The sequence below is a fragment of the Idiotropiscis lumnitzeri genome, unplaced genomic scaffold, assembly GCF_059441095.1.
Source record: "Idiotropiscis lumnitzeri isolate Australia: NSW breed Sydney's pygmy pipehorse unplaced genomic scaffold, RoL_Ilum_1.0 HiC_scaffold_51, whole genome shotgun sequence".
Lineage (NCBI taxonomy): Eukaryota > Metazoa > Chordata > Actinopteri > Syngnathiformes > Syngnathidae > Idiotropiscis > Idiotropiscis lumnitzeri.
The window spans coordinates 801696-810994 of NW_028283589.1; positions in this window are offsets into that span (position 1 = coordinate 801696).

Consider the following 9299-nt stretch of genomic DNA (forward strand, 5'->3'; position numbering starts at 1 on the left):
AGGGCGTGACTTACCTGTCACAAGAATGAAGGCAAGTCACGCCCCCCGCTGTCCGTTCACTCCGCCAAAATGCTGCTCCAGGTGGTAGAGAGGATGAAGGCTCCCTTGTCTCTGTTCATGGTTTTTATGCCTCGCTTGCAGATCTCAATGGCCTCTCTGATCCAGCGCTGTTGTTTGTTCTCTTCGGTGCGGATGACCCTGCCCTTCTCCCGGTCCATGATGTGGTTTTCCCTTTTGCAGTGGTCAGTGATTGCTGATTTGTAATGTTCATGTTGTGCTTGTTCTTTTACTGCTCTGATTTTTTCATTTTTTTGACAGGTAAGTCACACCCTCATGGAACATCAGCTGATAAAGACGGGTCTCAAGACACCATCATGCGACACTCTGAAGAAGGCAAAAGACTCGCCGAAACATGTCAGGTAAAAAATTAACCTAAAACATAATTGTCTGCTTTTAATGAATCAGTCAAATATCAATAATAAGAAGACAAAATGAACCTAATACAAATAAATGAATGCTTAATAACTCCCCTGCACATGCTCCTAAAAATCCAAACCTTCACCTGTAAATAAAACGTCCCGACCTGAAGACATCTTAATGTTATTATTTTGTTATACACACAGCGCCGCCAAGTGGAATCAAAAATTTGTTTTTATTTTAATTTTCACGTACTGCACGGTGCCCTTTTGACGAATCCGACTGAAAATTAGTCAGAAAAGACTCAAGACAATGATCTTACTCTCTGCCGAATTTTGTGACGTTTTGGCAAAAGGCGTGGCTATTACGGTGCTGAAAAGTCCGATTGTACTCTGTGGCAACAAAAGCTCCGGCAACATGACTCAGATGATCCTATCTTCTCGAAGTTGTACACATTTGAGGATACTTCAGCCCAGAAGACATCTACCAACTTATTTTACATCGTAGTAGTAGCGCCACCAACTGGTAAAAGCTAATACAAGTTATTTTCTTGGATGTTTTTCTCCGTGCAACTCAACAAGGTCGCCCTCATATATGCTCGGATGACTGTTTCGGCCATGAGGATGTCACAATACGAAATTAGTCCTTTTTCGTGAAAAGTTGTGGGAGTGGCATTGCACTGTTCGGCAATAAAACAACGCTGATTATGAGGTTCTAAATATGAACGACAACTCGTGAAACTTTACACACACATCAGGCCGAGCAAATTTATCAATATTTTATACGTTAGTTGTGCAGCTTTTTTGAAATGGCTCGCCATGGCCCTCGAGAAATGTTCAAAAAAGCAGCCCTGATTGAGTGTTTCACCTCGCTTTTTGTAAATTTTATGGAGTACAGTGAACCCTCGGTTATCGCGGTTAATGGGGACCGAGACCACCCGCGAAAACTGAAAATCCGCGAAGTAGCGGCGCACCTTCAAAAATGCTTAAAAAAAATATACAATATATATATATATAGATATATATATATATCTATATATATATATATACGGGGAGAGAGAGAGTGAAATTCATTTTATAACAAAAAAACCAAATTATTATTAAAACGTATTATTTTTTTATTCCCCAGCCATTCTTTTTGTATTTATTTAATTACTCCGACTTTTACCTGCTGGTACGCCGTCCGGTGTGCCCTGTGAAATGAAAGGTGGCATTCTTTATTTATTTATTCATTTATTCATTCATAACTGACAGCCTCGCGCTCCGCTCGTGCCCGGGCGGAAGAGGTGCTCCAATTCGGCTTAACTGTGACACACGCCCGCCCTCCTCCCCCGGAACTTCCATTCTGTTAAACTTAGGGGCCGCTTGGCACCGCCCGTGCCCGGGGAAGGTGCTCCTCTTCGGCTTACTGTGACGCGAGCATGCCCTCCTCCTCCGGAGCTTCCATTCAGTTAAACTTAGGGGCCGCTTGGAACCGCCCGTGCCCGGGGAAGGTGCTCCTCTTCGGCTTACTGTGACGCGAGCATGCCCTCCTCCTCCGGAGCTTCCATTCGGTTAAACTTAGGGGCCGCTTGGAACCGCCCGTGCCCGGGGAAGGTGCTCCTCTTCGGCTTACTGTGACGCGAGCATGCCCTCCTCCTCCGGAGCTTCCATTCGGTTAAACTTAGGGGCCGCTTGGCACCGCCCGTGCCCGGGGAAGGTGCTCCTCTACGGCTTAACTGCCACGCACGCCGGCCGGAGCTCTGGTACGGTCCGAACCGCGCGAAACGTCGCCACCGATCGTGTCCGGGAGAACGTGCTCTTCTTCGTCCACTCTCCTCTTCGCCCACGCTCTTCTTCGGCGCACGCCGGCCGTCTAACCGCTCCAGCGCCCCGTCGTGCCGCTCGGCGAAACTACAATGCCCCCGAATATTTTTTAGACCCGCGAAGCACTGAACCCGCGAAAGGTGAACCGCAAAGTAGCGAGGGTTCACTGTATGTATAAGACCAAGACCTACAAAAAAGTCTCTTGGAGCAATGAGCTAGGTTTTACAGGAAGTCGGCCATTTTGAATTTACTTAAAAGGGGGCGAGTCACCACAATGGACTTTGTGTAGAAATTATTATTGGGGCCCGAGCAGCGACGGCGGCGAGGTCCCTATTGTTTTTGTAGAAATTATTATTAGGGCCTGAGCAGCGACCGCTACGAGGTCCCCATTGTTTTTGTGGAAATTATTATTATTTTTATTATTATTATTATTAGGGCCCGAGCAGTGACCGCTGCGAGGTCCCTATTGTTTTTCTAGAAATTGTTATTAGGGCCCGAGCTGCGACGGCTGCGAGGTCCCTATTGTTTTTGTAGAAAATATTATTACTTTTATTATTATTAATATTATTATTATTATTATTAGGGCCTGAGCAGCGACCGCTGCGAAGTCCCTATTGTTTTTGTAGAAATTATTATTATTATTATTTTTCCGATTGTTCGATCGCATTTTTGACCCCCGAAACATGCACAAAAACTCACCAAACTTGGCAGTCTCATCGGGCATGGCGAAAAATTTGATATTTAAACGTCTAATATGAACAGGAAGTGAGTTATGAATTTTTGAAAGTCCGACTTTTGCCCTTTTTTGCATGTTTACAGGGGTCATTCTTTTGCACCCTGATCCTAAAGGCTTCATCTGATTGCCTTAAAATTCTGTCTGTAGCATCTGAAGACCTGGGACAAACACTGGGGCTAAAATTTTTTGTTTCCGAAATACTATATGACGGGGGCGGGGCTTCAAAGTTTTCACTTAAGATTTCCTTCGCCGCAATGGACAAAATGCTTAATAACATTCCTGCACATGCTGCTAAAAATCCAAAACTTCACATGTACATAAAGAGTCTGTACCTGAAGACATCTATATGTTTATATTCAGTTATACACCTTGCGCCAATCAATATCAATTTTTACATTTTGACGTACTGCACGGTGCCCTTTTAACGAATCTGATTGAAAATTGGCTAGAAAAGACTCAAGACATTGATCTTACTCTATCCCTATTTTTGTGACTTTCCTTCGAAGGGCGTGGCTATTACGGTGCCGCAGAGTCTGATTATTCTCCGTGGCAACAAAAGTTCCTGCAAAATGATTCAGATGATCCATCTTCTCGAAATTTTTCACATTTGAGGATATTCAGGCCCTGAAGACGGCTGCCAACTTATTTTTGATCGCAGTGGTAGCGCCACCAACTGGTTAAAACAAATACAAATTATTTTCGTTGATGTTTTTCTCCGGGCAGGTGAACAAAATCTACCTTATATTTGCTCGGATGAGTGTTTAGGCCTTGAGCATGTCACAATACGAAAGTCTTTCGCCTTCTTCAGAGTGTCACATGATGCTGTCTTGTGACCCGTCTTTATCAGCTGATGTTCCATGAGGGCGTGACTTACCTGTCACAAGAATGAAGGCAAGTCACGCCCCCCGCTGTCCGTTCACTCCGCCAAAATGCTGCTCCAGGTGGTAGAGAGGATGAAGGCTCCCTTGTCTCTGTTCATGGTTTTTATGCCTCGCTTGCAGATCTCAATGGCCTCTCTGATCCAGCGCTGTTGTTTGTTCTCTTCGGTGCGGATGACCCTGCCCTTCTCCCGGTCCATGATGTGGTTTTCCCTTTTGCAGTGGTCAGTGATTGCTGATTTGTAATGTTCATGTTGTGCTTGTTCTTTTACTGCTCTGATTTTTTCATTTTTTTGACAGGTAAGTCACACCCTCATGGAACATCAGCTGATAAAGACGGGTCTCAAGACACCATCATGCGACACTCTGAAGAAGGCAAAAGACTCGCCGAAACATGTCAGGTAAAAAATTAACCTAAAACATAATTGTCTGCTTTTAATGAATCAGTCAAATATCAATAATAAGAAGACAAAATGAACCTAATACAAATAAATGAATGCTTAATAACTCCCCTGCACATGCTCCTAAAAATCCAAACCTTCACCTGTAAATAAAACGTCCCGACCTGAAGACATCTTAATGTTATTATTTTGTTATACACACAGCGCCGCCAAGTGGAATCAAAAATTTGTTTTTATTTAAATTTTCACGTACTGCACGGTGCCCTTTTGACGAATCCGACTGAAAATTAGTCAGAAAAGACTCAAGACAATGATCTTACTCTCTGCCGAATTTTGTGACGTTTTGGCAAAAGGCGTGGCTATTACGGTGCTGAAAAGTCCGATTGTACTCTGTGGCAACAAAAGCTCCGGCAACATGACTCAGATGATCCTATCTTCTCGAAGTTGTACACATTTGAGGATACTTCAGCCCAGAAGACATCTACCAACTTATTTTACATCGTAGTAGTAGCGCCACCAACTGGTAAAAGCTAATACAAGTTATTTTCTTGGATGTTTTTCTCCGTGCAACTCAACAAGGTCGCCCTCATATATGCTCGGATGACTGTTTCGGCCATGAGGATGTCACAATACGAAATTAGTCCTTTTTCGTGAAAAGTTGTGGGAGTGGCATTGCACTGTTCGGCAATAAAACAACGCTGATTATGAGGTTCTAAATATGAACGACAACTCGTGAAACTTTACACACACATCAGGCCGAGCAAATTTATCAATATTTTATACGTTAGTTGTGCAGCTTTTTTGAAATGGCTCGCCATGGCCCTCGAGAAATGTTCAAAAAAGCAGCCCTGATTGAGTGTTTCACCTCGCTTTTTGTAAATTTTATGGAGTACAGTGAACCCTCGGTTATCGCGGTTAATGGGGACCGAGACCACCCGCGAAAACTGAAAATCCGCGAAGTAGCGGCGCACCTTCAAAAATGCTTAAAAAAAATATACAATATATATATATATAGATATATATATATATATATATATACGGGGAGAGAGAGAGTGAAATTCATTTTATAACAAAAAAACCAAATTATTATTAAAACGTATTATTTTTTTATTCCCCAGCCATTCTTTTTGTATTTATTTAATTACTCCGACTTTTACCTGCTGGTACGCCGTCCGGTGTGCCCTGTGAAATGAAAGGTGGCATTCTTTATTTATTTATTCATTTATTCATTCATAACTGACAGCCTCGCGCTCCGCTCGTGCCCGGGCGGAAGAGGTGCTCCAATTCGGCTTAACTGTGACACACGCCCGCCCTCCTCCCCCGGAACTTCCATTCTGTTAAACTTAGGGGCCGCTTGGCACCGCCCGTGCCCGGGGAAGGTGCTCCTCTTCGGCTTACTGTGACGCGAGCATGCCCTCCTCCTCCGGAGCTTCCATTCAGTTAAACTTAGGGGCCGCTTGGAACCGCCCGTGCCCGGGGAAGGTGCTCCTCTTCGGCTTACTGTGACGCGAGCATGCCCTCCTCCTCCGGAGCTTCCATTCGGTTAAACTTAGGGGCCGCTTGGAACCGCCCGTGCCCGGGGAAGGTGCTCCTCTTCGGCTTACTGTGACGCGAGCATGCCCTCCTCCTCCGGAGCTTCCATTCGGTTAAACTTAGGGGCCGCTTGGCACCGCCCGTGCCCGGGGAAGGTGCTCCTCTACGGCTTAACTGCCACGCACGCCGGCCGGAGCTCTGGTACGGTCCGAACCGCGCGAAACGTCGCCACCGATCGTGTCCGGGAGAACGTGCTCTTCTTCGTCCACTCTCCTCTTCGCCCACGCTCTTCTTCGGCGCACGCCGGCCGTCTAACCGCTCCAGCGCCCCGTCGTGCCGCTCGGCGAAACTACAATGCCCCCGAATATTTTTTAGACCCGCGAAGCACTGAACCCGCGAAAGGTGAACCGCGAAGTAGCGAGGGTTCACTGTATGTATAAGACCAAGACCTACAAAAAAGTCTCTTGGAGCAATGAGCTAGGTTTTACAGGAAGTCGGCCATTTTGAATTTACTTAAAAGGGGGCGGGTCACCACAATGGACTTTGTGTAGAAATTATTATTGGGGCCCGAGCAGCGACGGCGGCGAGGTCCCTATTGTTTTTGTAGAAATTATTAATAGGGCCTGAGCAGCGACCGCTACGAGGTCCCCATTGTTTTTGTGGAAATTATTATTATTTTTATTATTATTATTATTAGGGCCCGAGCAGTGACCGCTGCGAGGTCCCTATTGTTTTTCTAGAAATTGTTATTAGGGCCCGAGCTGCGACGGCTGCGATGTCCCTATTGTTTTTGTAGAAAATATTATTACTTTTATTATTATTAATATTATTATTATTATTATTAGGGCCTGAGCAGCGACCGCTGCGAAGTCCCTATTGTTTTTGTAGAAATTATTATTATTATTATTTTTCCGATTGTTCGATCGCATTTTTGACCCCCGAAACATGCACAAAAACTCACCAAACTTAGCAGTCTCATCGGGCATGGCGAAAAATTTGATATTTTAACGTCTAATATGAACAGGAAGTGAGTTATGAATTTTTGAAAGTCCGACTTTTGCCCTTTTTTGCATGTTTACAGGGGTCATTCTTTTGCACCCTGATCCTAAAGGCTTCATCTGATTGCCTTAAAATTCTGTCTGTAGCATCTGAAGACCTGGGACAAACACTGGGGCTAAAATTTTTTGTTTCCGAAATACTATATGACGGGGGCGGGTCTTCAAAGTTTTCACTTAAGATTTCCTTCGCCGCAATGGACAAAATGCTTAATAACTCTCCTGCACATGCTGCTAAAAATCCAAAACTTCACATGTACATAAAAAGTCTGTACCTGAAGACATCTATATGTTTATATTCAGTTATACACCTTGCGCCAATCAATATCATTTTTTACATTTTGACGTACTGCACGGTGCCCTTTTAACGAATCTGATTGAAAATTGGCTAGAAAAGACTCAAGACATTGATAATAATAATAATAATAATAATGCCTTTATTAGTCCCACAATGGGGAAATTCGAGATTCGAACCCAGGCCTCCTGGGGAGACTGGGTCCTGAACGCGGCGCCTTAGACCACTCGGCCATCCTGGCAGCCACGAGATTCGAACCCAGGCCTCCTGGGGAGACTGGGTCCGGAACGCGGCGCCTTAGACCACTCGGCCATCCTGGCAGGATGATCTTACTCTATCCCTATTTTTGTGACTTTCCTTCGAAGGGCGTGGCTATTACGGTGCCGCAGAGTCTGATTATTCTCCGTGGCAACAAAAGTTCCTGCAAAATGATTCAGATGATCCATCTTCTCGAAATTTTTCACATTTGAGGATATTCAGGCCCTGAAGACGGCTGCCAACTTATTTTTGATCGCAGTGGTAGCGCCACCAACTGGTTAAAACAAATACAAATTATTTTCGTTGATGTTTTTCTCCGGGCAGGTGAACAAAATCTACCTTATATTTGCTCGGATGAGTGTTTAGGCCTTGAGCATGTCACAATACGAAAGTCTTTCGCCTTCTTCAGAGTGTCACATGATGCTGTCTTGTGTCCCGTCTTTATCAGCTGATGTTCCATGAGGGCGTGACTTACCTGTCACAAGAATGAAGGCAAGTCACGCCCCCCGCTGTCCGTTCACTCCGCCAAGATGCTGGTCCAGGTGGTAGAGAGGATGAAGGCTCCCTTGTCTCTGTTCATGGTTTTTATGCCTCGCTTGCAGATCTCAATGGCCTCTCTGATCCAGCGCTGTTGTTTGTTCTCTTCTGTGCGGATGACCCTGCCCTTCTCCCGATCCATGATGTGGTTTTCCCTTTTGCAGTGGTCAGTGATTGCTGATTTGTAATGTTCATGTTGTGCTTGTTCTTTTACTGCTCTGATTTTTTTCATTTTTTTGACAGGTAAGTCACACCCTCATGGAACATCAGCTCAAGACACCATCATGCGACACTCTGAAGAAGGCGAAAGACTCGCCGAAACATGTCAGGTAAAAAATTAACCTAAAACATAATTGTCTGCTTTTAATGAATCAGTCAAATATCAATAATAAGAAGACAAAATGAACCTAATACAAATAAATGAATGCTTAATAACTCCCCTGCACATGCTCCTAAAAATCCAAACCTTCACCTGTAAATAAAACGTCCCGACCTGAAGACATCGTAATGTTATTATTTTGTTATACACACAGTGCCGCCAAGTGGAATCAAAAATGTGTTTTTATTTTAATTTTCACGTACTGCACGGTGCCCTTTTGACGAATCCGACTGAAAATTAGTCAGAAAAGACTCAAGACAATGATCTTACTCTCTGCCGAATTTTGTGACGTTTTGGCAAAAGGCGTGGCTATTAAGGTGCTGAAAAGTCCGATTGTACTCTGTGGCAACAAAAGCTCCGGCAACATGACTCAGATGATCCTATCTTCTCGAAGTTGTACACATTTGAGGATACTTCAGCCCTGAAGACATCTACCAACTTATTTTACATCGTAGTAGTAGCGCCACCAACTGGTAAAAGCTAATACAAGTTATTTTCTTGGATGTTTTTCTCCGTGCAACTCAACAAAGTCGCCCTCATATATGCTCGGATGACTGTTTCGGCCATGAGGATGTCACAATACGAAATTCGTGATTTTTCGTGAAAAGTTGTGGGAGTGGCATTGCACTGTTCGGCAATAAAACAAAGCTGATTATGAGGTTCTAAATATGAACGACAACTCGTAAAACTTTACACACACATCAGGCCGAGCAAATTTATCAATATTTTATACGTTAGTTGTGCAGCTTTTTTGAAATGGCTCGCCATGGCCCTCGAGAAATGTTAAAAAAAAGCAGCTCTGGTTGAGTGTTTCACCTCGCTTTTTGTAAATTTTATGGAGTACAGTGAACCCTCGGTTATCGCGGTTAATGGGGACCGAGACCATCCGCGAAAACTGAAAATCCGCGAAGTAGCGGCGCACCTTCAAAAATGCTTAAAAAAAATATACAATATATATAATAAATATATAAATTTTTATATATATATATATATATATATATATAT